The sequence below is a fragment of the Ovis aries genome, chromosome 21 (genome assembly GCF_016772045.2).
Source record: "Ovis aries strain OAR_USU_Benz2616 breed Rambouillet chromosome 21, ARS-UI_Ramb_v3.0, whole genome shotgun sequence".
Lineage (NCBI taxonomy): Eukaryota > Metazoa > Chordata > Mammalia > Artiodactyla > Bovidae > Ovis > Ovis aries.
Genome location: NC_056074.1, coordinates 45,692,552 through 45,706,679, shown reverse-complemented (window position 1 = coordinate 45,706,679; position 14,128 = coordinate 45,692,552).

Sequence of the window (14,128 nt, the reverse complement as noted above, 5' to 3'; positions counted from 1 at the left end):
TAACCAAAGGGTCGGTGCAGTCAAAAATAAATAAATTAAAAAAAAATTAAAGACGTGTCTCACAAAACACAGGGCAACTGCTAATTGTTTTAGAAAAAAGATATAAAGCAACAGGGAGGATAGAATGAAATATGAATCAATAGTCAACCCTAAAGAGGGTAGTAAAGGGGGGAAACAACAGACGGAAAAAGTGGAAAAGAGCTAAAGAGATTGTAAAATTCAATCCTAACATATAGGTAATCCCATTCATTCTGAGACCTGGGTTCGATCCCTGGGTCAGGAAGAGCCCCTGGAGAAGGAGGTGGCGACCCACTCCAGTATTCTTGCCTGGAGACTCCCAGGGACGGAGGAGCATGGCAGGCTGCAGTCTATGGGTCACAGAGAGTCGGACACGACTGAGCGACTTCAGTTTCACTTTCATTCAATTTAAACAATCTTAATGCACTAATTAAAAGAGATTATCAAGTTGAATAGACAAATTAAGACTCAACTAGATGCAGTCTATGAGAAACTCACTTCATAAAAAGTCAGGAGGAGGCTGAGAGTAGGTTAGGGAAAGCATGTCTACAAACATTTCTCGGAATGGAGCGGAAGGGGCTGTATCCATCTCAGACTAGTAGACCTCAGAACAAGAAATATTACAAAGGATAAGACAGACATCACAGTGATAAAAGGATCAGTTTTCCAAGAGAAGAGAACAATCCCGCATGTGCATATTCCAAACAACAGAGGTTCAAAATACAGGAATCAAAACCTACAAAAAAAAAAAAAGAAACTCAATATTCAATCATAATTTTTAAAAAAAAAAAAACACCTCTTAGAAAAGCAGGAATATAAGAGAACTTCTTTAACCTGATAAAAGGCATCTTCAAAAAAAGAAAAGTTAACATACTAAATGGGAAAAGCCTCAGTGCTTCCCCCAGGACTGGGAAGAAGGCCTGGCTACCCTCGCTCAATGCTCCCATTCAGTGTTGTACTGAAGGCCCAAAAGTGAAAGTGAAAGCCACTCAGTTCAGCTCAGTTCAGTTGCTCAGTCGTGTCTGACTTTTTGTGACCCCATGAATCGCAGCACGCCAGGCCTCCCTGTCCATCACCAACTCCTAGAGTTCACTCAGACTCATGTCCATCGAGTCCGTGATGCCATCCAGCCATCTCATCCTCTGTCGTCCCCTTCTCCTCCTGCCCTCAATCCCTCCCAGCATCAGAGTCTTTTCCAGTGAGTCAACTCTTCGCGTGAGGTGGCCAAAGTACTGGAGCTTCAGCTTTATCATCATTCCTTCCAAAGAAATCCCAGGGCTGATCTCCTTCAGAATGGACTTGTTGGATCTCCTTGCAGTCCAAGGGACTCTCAAGAGTCTTCTCCAAAACCACAGTTCAAAAGCATCAATTCTTCAGTGCTCAGCCTTCTTCACATTCCAACTCTCACATCCATACATGACCACAGGAAAAACCATAGCCTTGACTAGACGGACCTTAGTCGGCAAAGTAACGTCTCTGCTTTTGAATATACTATCTAGGTTGGTCATAACTTTTCTTCCAAGGAGTAAGCATCTTTTAGTTGCATGGCTGCAGTCACCATCTGCAGTGATTTTGGAGCCCCTCAAAATAAAGTCTGAGACTGTTTCCCCATCTATTTCCCATGAAGTGATGGGACCGGATGCCATGATCTTCGTTTTCTGAATGTTGAGCTTTAAGCCAACTTTTTCACTCTCCTCTTTCACTTTTATCAAGAGGCTTTTAGTTCCTCTTCATTTTCTGCCATAAGGGTGGTGTCATCTGCATATCTGAGGTTATTGATATTTCTCCCTGCAATCTTGATTCCAGCTTGTGTTTCTTCCAGTCCAGCGTTTCTCATGATGTACTCTGCATAGAAGTTAAATAAGCAGGGTGACAGTATACAGCCTTGACGCACTCCTTTTCCTATTTGGAACCAGTCCATTATTCCATGACCAGTCCCAGCTGTTGCTTCCTGATCTGCATACAGATTTCTCAGGAGGCAGGTCAGGTGGTCTGGTATTCCCATCTCTTTCAGAATTTTCCAGTTTATTATGATCCACACAGTCAAAGGCTTTGGCATAGTCAATAAAGCAGAAATAGATGTTTTCTGGAACTCTCTTGCTTTTTCCATGATCCAGTGGATGTTGGCAATTTGATCTCTGGTTCCTCTGCCTTTTCTAAAACCAGCTTGAACATCTGGAAGTTCACGGTTCATGTATTGCTGAAGCCTGGCTTGGAGAATTTTGAGCATCACTTTACTAGCGTGTGAGATGAATGCAATTGTGCAGTAGTTTGAGCATTCTTTGGCATTGCCTTTCTTTGGAATAGGAACGAAAACTGATCTTTTCCAGTCCTGTGGCCACTGCTGAGTTTTCCAAATTTGCTGGCATATTGAGTGCAGCACTTTCACAGCATCATCTTTCAGGATTTGAAATAGCTCAGCTGGAATTCCATCACCTCCACTAGCTTTGTTCATAGTCATGCTTCCTAAGGCCCACTTGACTTCACATTCCAGGATGTCTGGCTCTAGGTGAGTGATCACACCCTCATGATTATCTTGGTCGTGAAGATCTTTTTTGTACAGTTCTTCTGTGTATTCTTGCCGCCTCTTCTTAACATCTTCTGCTTCTGTTAGGTCCATACCATTTCTGTCCTTTATTGAGCCCATCTTTGCATGAAATGTTCCCTTGGTATCTCTAATTTTCTTGAAGAGATCTCTAGTCTTTCCCATTCTGTTCTTTTCCTCTATTTCTTTGCATTGATCGCTGAAGAAGGCTTTCTTATCTCTTCTTGCTATTCTTTGGAATTCTGCATTCAGATGCTTGAATCTTACCTTTTCTCTTTTGCTTTTCACCTCTCTTCTTTTCACAGCTATTTGTAAGGCCTCCCCAGACAGCCATTTTGCTTTTTTGCATTTCTTTTCCATGGGGATGGTCTTGATCCCTGTCTCCTGTACAATGTCACGAACCTCATTCCATAGCTTATCAGGCGCTCTATCTATCAGATCTAGGCCTTTAAATCTATTTCTCACTTCCACTGCATAATCATAAGGGATTTGATTTAGGTCATATTTGAATGGTCTAGCGGTTTTCCTTACTGTCTTCAATGTGAGTCTGAATTTGGCAGTAAGGAGTTCATGATCTGAGCCACAGTCAGCTCCTGGTCTTGTTTTTGTTGACTGTATAGAGCCAGTCAGTCATGTCCAAATCCTTGTAACCTCATGGACTATGCAGTCCAGGGAATTCTCCAGACCAGAATACTGGAGTGGGTAACCTTTCCCTTCTCCAGGGGAATCTTCCCAACCCAGGGATTGAACCCAGGTCTCCCACATTGCAGGCGGATTCTTTACCAGCTGAGCCGCAAGGGAAGCCTAAGGATACTGGAGTGGGTAGCCTAGCCCTTTTCCAGTGGATCTTCCTGACCCAGGAATCGGGCCAGGGTCTCCTGCATTGCAGGTGGATTCTTTACCAGCTGAGCTTTCAGGGAGGCCCTAGCCAGTGTAATAAGACAAGAAAAAGAAACAAATGACATACAGATTGGAAAGGAAAAAAAACCCATCTCCATTCACAAAGACATGAATGTTTTATATAGAAAATCTCCTGCAAAACCTACAGAAAACTAGCGCTAATAAGAGAATTTAGCGAGATCTCAGTCTAAAGTCAATACTCAGAACTAATTCTATTTCTGTATATTTGATGTTGTTCAGTCACTAAGTCGTGTCTGATTCTTTGTGACCCCATGGACTGCAGCACGCCAGGTTCCTCTGTCCTCCACTATCTTCCAGAGTTTGCTCAAATTCATGTCCACTGAGTCAGTGTTGCTACCTAACAATTTCATCCTCTGCTGCCCCCTTCTCCTTTCGCCTTCAATCTTTCCCAGCATTTGGGGTCTTTTCCAATGAATCAGCTCTTTGCATCAGGTGGACAAAGTATTGGAACTTCAGCTTCAGTATCAGTCCTTCCAATGAATATGCAGGGTTGATTTCCTTTAGAATTGACTGGTTTGATCTCCTTGCTGTTCAGGAGTCTTGTCCAGCACCACAGTTTGAAAGCATCAATTCTTTGGCACTCAGGCATTTTTTATGGTCCAACTCTCATATCTGTACATACCTACTGGAAAAATCATAGCTTCAACTATACGAACCTGTGTCAGCAAAGTGAAGTCTCTGCTTTCTAATATACTGTCTAGGTTTGCGGTAGCTTTCCCTCCAAGAACAAAGCATCTTTTAATATCATGGCTGCAGGGCTTCCCCAGTGGCCAGCAGTAAAGAATCCTCCTGCAGTGCAGCAGCCACAGGAGACATGGGTTTGATCCCTGGGTTGGGAAGATCCCCTGGAGGACGGCATGGCAATGCACTCTAGTATTCTTGCCTGGGGAATCCCGGGGCAGAGGAGCCTGGCGGCCCACAGTTCATAGGGCTGCAAAGGGTCGGACCTGAATGAAGTGACTTAGCACATGTGCTCAACGGGACTCAACATCATGACCTTCGTTTTTGGAATGTTGAGGTTTAAGTCAGCTTTTTCACCTCTTTCACCTTCATCAAAAGTCTGTTTAGCTCCTCTTCCCTTTCTGCCATTTGGGCGGCATCATCTGCGTATCCAAGGTTATTGAGATTTTTCCCGCCATCTTTTTTTTCAGTCCTATCAGTTTATTGCTACCAACCCATCTCCCTCCCCCCTCATGCATGGGGGGGTGCTCAGTCATGTGACCCCATGGGCTGCAGCCCGCCAGGCTCCTCTATCCATGGACTTTTCCAGGCAAGAATACTGGAGTGGGTTGTCATTTCCTTCCCCAGGTCCCTGCCAACTGGATTCCAGCTTGAGTTTCATTCAGCCCGGCGTTTTGCGCAATGTACTCTGCATGAAAGTTAGAGAAGCAGAGTGACAATGTGCAGCCTTGATGCACTCCTTTCCCAGCTTGGAACCAGTTCATCGCTCCATGTCCCGTTCTAGCTGTGGCTTCTCGACTCGCATATGGGTTTCTCAGGAGGAAGGCAAGGCAGTCTCATATTCTCTCCTTAAAATTTTTCCCACACTTTGTTGTGATCCACATAGTCAAGGACTTTAGTGCAGTCCGTGAAGCAGAAGTAGATGTTTTTCTGGAATTCTCTTGCTGTTTCTATGATTCAGTGGATGTTGGCCATTTGATCTGTGGTTCCTCTGCTTTTTCTAAATCCGGCTTGTGCATCTGGAAGTTCTCAGTTCATATACTGCTGAAGCCTAGCTTGAAGGATTTTGAGCATTACCTTGTTAGCAAGTGAAATGAGCGCAATTGTGCAGTAGTTTGAACACTATTTGGCATTGCCCTTTTTGGGGACTGGAATGAAAACTGACCTTTTCCAGTCCTGTGACCACTCCTGAGTTTCCCACATTTCCATTTGTAAATGAATCCATATTTCATTTTACTATGTTATTCGTTACTGATTTTACTAAAAGCGACAGCAATCGGGATAGTGTGCCACCGTGAATGGAAAGACTCATAGGCCAAGAGGACGTAGCAGAAAGCCCAGAAACAGACACACACAAATGCAGCTAACTCAACTGTGCTTTGGCCAAGATGCAAAGGCAATTCAGTGAAGTGTAGCCTTTCAACAAATGATACTGGATCAACTGCGCAACCAGGTGCAGAAAACGAAAACCCTGACTGAAAAGAAATCACATCCCTTTATGTGAAGAGTCGGACACGACTGAGCGACTGAACTGACTGACTGACCGCCCTTTATGTAGAATATGAAGCCATAAAGCAACCAGAAGGAAGCAGAAGGAAATCCTTGCCACCAGGACAGCCAGAGCCCCCAGCCTCAGCGCAGCTGGCATGGGGGCAGGTAGCTCTCTTTGCAGGGCTTCCCAGGCGGCTCAGTGGTAGGAATCCACCTGCCACGGCAGGAGACACAGGAGATGCGGGTTCGATCCCTAGGTCGGAAAGATCCCCTGGAAAAGGAAATGGCAACCCACTGCAGCATTCTGGCTTGGAATATTCCACAGGTGGAGGAGCCTGGTGGGCTACAGTCCATGAGGTCACAGAGAGACAGGCATGAGTGAGTGGCTGAGCGCACACACAGCTGTTTGTTTTAAGGATGTGTCCTGTGCGCTATCGGATATTTAGCCAAGTACCTGACAATATGCAAGCAAAAGTATCTCCAGACATTGCCAGATACCCCCAAGGGGACGAAAGGTTGCTAGTTGAGAACCGCTGGGTTAGGTGAAGAGTTCTCAGATGTGACACCTTAAAAGAAAAAAAGAGATGCACTGGATTTTGTTGAATTTAAAACTCTTCCTCTGCAGCAGGCAATGTTAAGACATTAAAAGGCAAACGGCAGACTGGGAGGAAATACTTGCAAATCACGTATCAGGTGCAGAACTTGTACCCAGAATATGCGAAGATTTTTCAAAGCTCATAATCAGAAAATAAACCAACTTAAAAACCAGCAATGCAGATATACGACGCCAAATAAACACACGGGAAGGCACCATCAGTCACGGGGGAAATGCAAGGTGAAGCCACAGCGGCAGCAGGACATGCCTATTTCAAAGGCCAGGAATAAAGCAACAACAGAAACAGACAGAAAGGACACTCCCAGGGCTGGCGAGGGTGAAGCTGGTGGTGGGGCCCACGCTGCTGGAGGGGGCGAGAGGTGCTGGGGGTGCACACCTGTGCTCCTGGGTGGTGGGGTCTTCGGCACCGGTGGGGGCCAGGAGGGCAGAGGCAGCCCCAGGTGCCAGGCTTCCCCGCCAGCTGGAGAAGCCAGGGCCCTTCTGGTGCAGTCTGAGAGCAGCTAGGCCACGCGTGCTCCAGGCGTGTGTCCGTCTGTGTGTGTGCCTCTGTGTGTGCACGTGGGTGTGTCTGCGCGCATGTGTAATGTGTGTGCCTCTGTGTGTATGTGTGTGTGTGTGTACTGTATGTGTCTCTGCGTGTGAACATGCTTTATCTCTATGTGTGTACGTGTGTGTCTGGGTGTGTGTGTGTGCAATGTCTGTGTGTGTATATACGTACGGGTCTCTGAGTGTGTATGTTGCTGTTGTTCAGTCACCAAGTTGTGTCCAACTTGTATGTGTATATGTGCACATGTATACACATGTGTGAACATGTGTGTGCATGTGTGTGCATCATGGGTATATGTATGTGTCGTGCGTGTGTGTATGCGTGTGTGATGTGTGTGTATACATACGTGTGTGTAATGTAAGTGTGTGTGCGTATAATGTCTTATGAGGGGGCTTCCCTGGTGGCTCAGATGGTGTGTATCTATGTATGTCCCTCTGTCTGGGTGTGTACGTGTGTATTCATGTCTGTGCGTAACATATGTGTCTATATACGTGTGTGTCTCTGAGCATGTGTGTGTATGTCTGTGTCTGAGTGTGTGTGTGTATGTCTGTGTCTGTGTGTGTCTGTTTGTGTAATGTCTGTGTCTGTGTGTGTACATGTCTGAGTGTGTGTGTGTGCAATGTCTGTCTGAGTGTGTGTCTGTGTGTGGAGTGTGTGTCTATGTAAGTATATGTGTCTGAGCGTGTGTATCTATGCATATATGTTTGTGTGTCTATATGTATGCATCTCTGAGTGCGTGTATGTATATGACTGTGTAATGTTTTGTGTGTACATATGTATCTGAGTCTGAGTGTATGTGAATGTGTGTGTCTTTCTGCACATGTATGTGATGTGTGTATTGTGTGTTCCTCAGTGTGTGCGTGTGTCTTTGTGAGTGTGTGTAATGCTGTGTTTATGTGTGTATACGTATGTGTATATGTCCGAGTGTGTGTCTGTATATGTCTATATTTGTGTCCATGTGTCTGAGTGTGTCTGTGTGTATTCGTGTGTCTGTGTGTACAGTGTCTGTGTCTATGTGTGTATATGTATGTGTACGTTTCTGAGTGTGTGTGTATACGTATGTGTCTCTGAGTGTATATACGTATATCACTGTGTAATGTTTTGTGTGTATATATGTATCTGAGTCTGAGTGTATGTGAATGTGTCTTTCTGCACATGTATGTGATGTGTGTATTGTGTGTTCCTCAGTGTGTGCGTCTTTGTGTGTGTAATGCTGTGTTTATGCGTGTATATGTATGTGTATATGTCTGAGTGTGTGTGCGTATGTATTTGTGTGTATGTGTTTGAGTGTATAGTGTCTGTGTCTATGCGTGTGTATGTATGTGTACATGTCTGAGTGTGTGTCTATATATGTGTATATTTGTGTGCATGTGTCTGTGTGTGTATTTGTGTGTGTGTGTCTGAGTGTGTCTGTGTGTATAGTGTCTGTGTCTATGCGCGTATATGTATGTGTCTCTGAGTGTGTATATCTATATCACTATGTAATGTTTTGTGTGTATATATGTATCTGAGTCTGAGTGTATGTGAGTGTGTGTCTTTCTGCACATGTATATGGTGTGTGTATTGTGTGTTCCTCCGTGTGTGTGTGCGCATATGTCTTTGTGTGTGTGTGTGTGGTGTGTGCATCGTGTGTTCCTCCGTGTGTGTGTGTACATATGTCTTGGCGTGTATGTGTGTGTGTGTGTGTGTGTGCATCGTGTGTTCCTCCATGTGTGTACGTGCGCATGTCTTTGGATGTGTGTGTGTCTATGATGTGTGTATCGTGTGTTCCTCCGTGTGTATGTGTGTACATATGTCTTTGTGTGTATGTGTGTGTTCTGTGGTGTGTGTATCGTGTGTTCCTCTGTGTGTGTGTGCGCATATGTCTTTGTGTGTGTGTGTATGTGTGTGTGCATCATGTGTACCTCCGTGTGTGTATGTGCGCATATGTCTTTGGGTGTGTGTGTGTGTCTGTGATGTGTGTATCGTGTGTTCCTCCGTGTGTATGTGTGTGTGTGTGGTGTGCACATCGTGTGTTCCTCCGTGTGTGTGTACATATGTCTTTGCGTGTATGTGTATGTGTGTGTGGTGTGTGCATCATGTGTTCCTCCGTGTGTATGTGGGTGCACATATGTCTTTGGGTGTGTGTGTGTGTCTGTGATGTGTGTATCGTGTGTTCCTCCGTGTGTATGTGGGTGCGCATATGTCTTTGGGTGTGTGTGTGTGTCTGTGATGTGTGCATCGTGTGTTCCTCCGTGTGTGTGTGTGCACATATGTCTCTGGGTGTGTGGGTGTGTGTGTAGGAGCAGGCTGGGTGGAGGCAGGCTGTGAGCCTTCAGATGAAGTGGCGCATGAAGAGAAAGCTGGAATCCACCCCCGGTGGCTGGCCCTGCCCAGAACAGGTTGGACCTGACCGAGCACGGGCCGGGGCTACAGGGGCGGGGGCTGCCCTGGGGGAGGCAGGGGCCGGGGAGGGAGGGAAAGTGGGCTTGGGGGCCGCGGGGGCCCAGGCCTGGCTGCACCCCTCCCCTGAGGGCGCCCCGTCTGTCTGGAGGTTCTCAGGTCCCCTCTCAGTGCCCACAGGGGCTCCGGGCCGGCGGGAACGCAAGCTTGGACTCCCAGGAGAGTCCCGAGAGATCCACCTCCCTTCCAGGTCCCCACAGCTGGGGACTGAGGACCAGGGTGGGCCAGTCTGAGGAGGGAGGGTCCTCACCCCCTGTGCCCCCAGCCTGCCAGGCTCAGCACCACATGGCAGGTCAGACCTCAGGCGGCACGCTGGCTTCTTTTTCTTTTTCATTTAAAATCGGTGCATCCATTGATCTCATTGACACCGACTCCTTCCAACAGGGATGTGAGCAGAGGCGGCAGAAAGGGGCCTCCCTGAACATCCTGCAGGATGGGGATGAGGATGCTGACCCCGTGGGGCATGAACAGAAGCCCAGCGTCCCCCAGCGCACACACACGCACACTGACCGCGGCCCCGGCCAATGGCCCCATGGGTGGAGGGCAGGGCTGGTGGTTCTGGACCAGCACGGCCACAGGACGCAGACGCAGGTCAGTGATGGAGCCTGGCCTTTCCCCACCTGGGCACAAGAGCTCTCACACACCAACACACAGGCACACCGAAGTCCCAGTGCCCTGACCACCCCGAGAGGAGCCTGCATGGAGCAGGACACTTGAGTGCCCAGGCTGTGTGGTGAGGTTGACCTGACGTTCAGGAGCAGGCGGTGTGCCTGGTGATCCAGGTCAGACTAGGGGTGGAGGGCGGGGGTCCTGGGGCCGCTTGCCAGGCCAGGAACATTTCTCGTGGTGACCTGCATGGAGGTTACACTCGTGTAAACACATGCAAAATTTGTGAGCAGACCCTCCAGACGGGTGCATTTTAGGTAAATTACACCCTGAGAGGAGATGACACACTGCCCAGGCAGCGCCCCGCAGAGCCGCACACCCTCCAGCAGGGCCGTAGCAGGCAGAGGAGAAGGGCCTCAGGGACCCTGGGCAAGTAGGGGGCCCACTGGGTCCAGAGCAGTCTCCCGCTGCAGACAGCCCCTGGTGGTGGGCCGGGGAGCCGGGGGTGAGACATCCCGGAGACGGGGCTCCAAAGTGACTCCCAAAGGCTGTCTCTCCAGCCCAGCACCCACCTCGAGGCTGCGTGCCCCACTCCCAACTCCACTTCTTCTTTCTGGCCACAGAGGCGGCGAGGAAAAGTGCAGCCCATGTTGCCGGGGGCAGGCAGGGCTGGGCCACCAATGCCCTGGGCAGCTGGGCTGGGCCCGCACTGCCCCTTGGTGTCCCCCCGGCAGGGGCTCGTCCCTCCCGTCCACTCCACTCTCCCCGGGGGACTCCCCAGTCTCGACCACAGCCTCTCAGCCCCCTCCCCTGGGCTCCCCAGGTGCCCTCTGGCCTGTTCCCCAGGTGAGGAGGCCCCAGTAGGCCCTGCAGGGCAGCCAGTCTGGGTCCAAAATCCTGCTGCCCAGCTTCGTTCAGAGACCGGTCATAACTCTGAGCCCTCAGGTGCTGGCCCCCTGCCCTTCCCTGCTCTGGAATCCCCCAACTCTCCCTCCTTAGGTTCCAGCCGAGCCCCAGGGCTCCCTGCACCCCAGGAAGAGCAGGACAGGAGCCAGGCGGTGTCGCCACAGGGGCAGGGAGCACACACAGGGCCCAGGGGTGCAGGGGGGTCCCCTGGGCTTCCCTCCCCTGTCTCTCCCCCACCCCGCTCACCTCTCTCCCTGTCTCCCAGAGAGAGCTCACAGGAGGCCCTATTGGCCCCGACCACTGAGACCAGGGCGAGGCAGCCCTGGAAGGCTTCCCAGAAGAGAGCCAGCGTCTGGAAGGAGAGGGCTCGGGAGGAGGGGTCGTGCCCAAGCTGAGGGGCGGTCGAGGGTAAAGGGGCGACTGCCAGGGGAGACGACAGTGGGAAGAAGATTGTTGGAAGGGCGGCCCACCCTGGCTGGTCCCATGCCCCCGGACAGAGCAGCCTCTGTGCACCCCCTCCGTGGTAAGAGCCCTGGGCCAGCCAGCCTTGCCGCGACTCCCAGCCCCAGAAACTCGTCCGACAGCCAAGAGTCCTAGCTTCCAGGCCAGTAAAATGGGCACAGCACAGCAGGCTGAGCTGAGCAGGGAGGGGTCGGGTGCGTGCTAAGCACACCAGCACGCACGTGGCTGCACACGCTCAGTCGCCCACCGCGGCCTCTGGCTAGCGCACACCCCGAGGATGACGCGTGCCCTCCGTGTGGGACCGCTCCACACCACCGCCCGGCAGAGCTGAGCCCCTGGTGCCCGAGTCCCTCCCCTGGGCCCCGCAGGAGGGTGTGAGCAGCACAGAGGCCCGCTGGAGGAGAGGCCTCTGACCGGGCGGGGGTGGGGAGGGAATGGTCAGGGAGAGGCCACGGGGCCCAGGAGGCGCTGCAGGAAGCGCGGGAGGGAGGGGTGACTCCCCAAACCAGGCCTGCCAGGCCGGGTTTCCCCTGATGGAGCCCCGCCCACTTTCAATCCCACAAAAGGCATTCAAATGAGAGACAAATATTTGAGGCTGAAGATAAAGCCCAGCGCGGCCTCATCAGGCAGCCCGAGCTGCTCCCAGACCCTCGTTTGGATATTAATTGGACTTCGTTTAGGGATTTGCACGTTTATCAATGAGGGCAATGGCCCGCCTCTGTGGCCAGGCCTGAACTTGTAGGCAAATGCCGGTCCGCGGTGAGGGGAAGGACTCGGGGAGCCCTAGGTGGCGGCCAGCACCGCCGCAGATAGTTCTGGGTACCAAACCTGAACCAGGGGGAGGCCACCCACGTGGGGCCCCGGGCCGTACCCCACGCAGAACACGAGGGAGACAGCGGGGAGAAGAAAGCGTCCTGAGGATGCCCATCAGCCTGATACCGGCCCATCCCCCCACTGAGGGGACACCTGCCCTTTCCAGGTTGTCGGGACCCATGTCACAGGTACTGGGCACACAGGGACCCTCCCTGGGAAGGCCTGGAGCCTGTCCTGGCCTCCTGTGGGCTCCCCGGGGCCCCAGGGTGAGAGGCAGCTCGTCCAAGGCCACCCAGGCCCCTCCGTCCTCAGCAGTGACCATTGCCCGATGGTGCCCGTCTCCTGGCCAGCCCCAGGCTGCAGCAAGGGTGCGGACAGGGCCCCGAGGGGTGGGGCTGTCCCAGCAGAAGATGTGCAGCTGGGGTCCCGCGGGGAGGGGCTGGGGTCACTGGAAAGCCCTGCCTGTGAAGGACTGAACCGTGCCCCTCGAAGTCCTCTTTAGAGTCCTGACCCCCAGGACCTCAGAATGAAGTTGTATTTGGAGCTGGGCCCTTAAAGAGGTGATAAAGGTGGAAGGAGGTCACGAGGGTGGACCCTAGTCCAATATGACTGGGGTCTTTACAGGAAGAGGAGGCCAGGACACAGACACACTCAGAGGGACGACTCAGTGAGGACACGGCTACCTGCACACCCAGGAGAGAGGGGAGGGACCAGGTCCTGGCCTTCCAGCCTCCAGGACTGGAGATGACGAACGTCAGCTGTTTGAGCTGCCCCACATCGCTGGCTGATGAGTGCACTGCCTCCAAGGCCGTCAAGGCCCCTGGGTTCTTGCCTCAGTTTCGCCAAGTCCACCCCAGGCGCCTTAGCGCTGGTCCTGGCGTTCCTGGTCACCACGGAGGAAGGGTCTTGCTGAAGGGAGGCAGGCAGACAGGACCTGGCTCAGAGTCCCCACCCCTCCCCCGGGGCTTGTGGCAGAGTCGCGGGGGGTGGCATGCAGCAGGGGGTGAGCACCCACCCTGGTTTCTCGCGCCATTTGGTGAGTGGCCTTGGGCAGGGGCTGCTCTGGGGTGCTCTCAGGGTGCCCCCCTCTGAGAAGCTGAGCTTCAGCGCTCTGGTGACAAAGGCCCATTTCAACGTGTAAGGGGGGCTGCAGGGGCCCAGGCTCCGCAGGGGGCACTGCTGGGGGCACATGGCCAGGCTGAAGGCAGTTTCCTTGGCACCCGAGACAAATGCTTGGTCTGCCCGCCTCCACACCCCCCCCCACCCCCGCTGCCCTGGGCTGATAGATCTGCCTCATTAATCACAATCTGCCCTGGGGTGGGGGTGGGGCTGGAGGGGGTCCTGGGTCCCCCTGCAGGAAGCGGGGAGGCTCCGTCCACCTGCACGCGGCCCTGGCTGGGGGCACCAGCGTAGGGGCCAGGCACTTGCCCCCAGAGCCCAGCCAGGCATCTGCTCCCCCTTCACCACGTGTGCCTCCCCAGGTCCCCCCAGTTGGAAGACAGGGTATGGGAGGCCAGAGCTGGCATTCTGCAGACGAGACCCTCCCTGGCAGTGATCCCAGCAGAAGCACCAACGATGGTGCCCTTCAGGCAGGTGGGGGCCAGGAGGGGCGGCAGGAGGGGGCAGCTGTGCCCGGAGCTTCAGCTGTCGGCTCAGAACCTGGCGTCTCTGTGAGCCTCGGGCCTGTTGCTGAGCCTCCTGGGGCCTGGAAGTGGGGACAAGACCCCTCGAGAGGGCTGGGAGGACGAGGGGCTCCTGAGGGGCCTGCCCACACCGTGACCCAAAAGAGCTCGAGGCGGACTCACAGCCCACAGGCCCCCGGTCCACTTTCCTCTCTGCTGCAGCAAAGACCAGGGTGGACCTCGTCCTCCAGAGCCCATCCCCGGGAGGCCCCTAGACAGCCCCTACCCTGACCGGTGTTATCCGGAGAGGGTCCACAAGCCCTGTTGGGCCCCCTCCTCCTCACCCACTAGCGACAGTCTGCAACCCCTTCTATCTCCCAGGGCCTCCTCCAACCAGCAGCGCCCCCATCACAAAGCCACAGTTGAGACCCTTCTCTTGTTGGCCCTGCCAGGTCAGC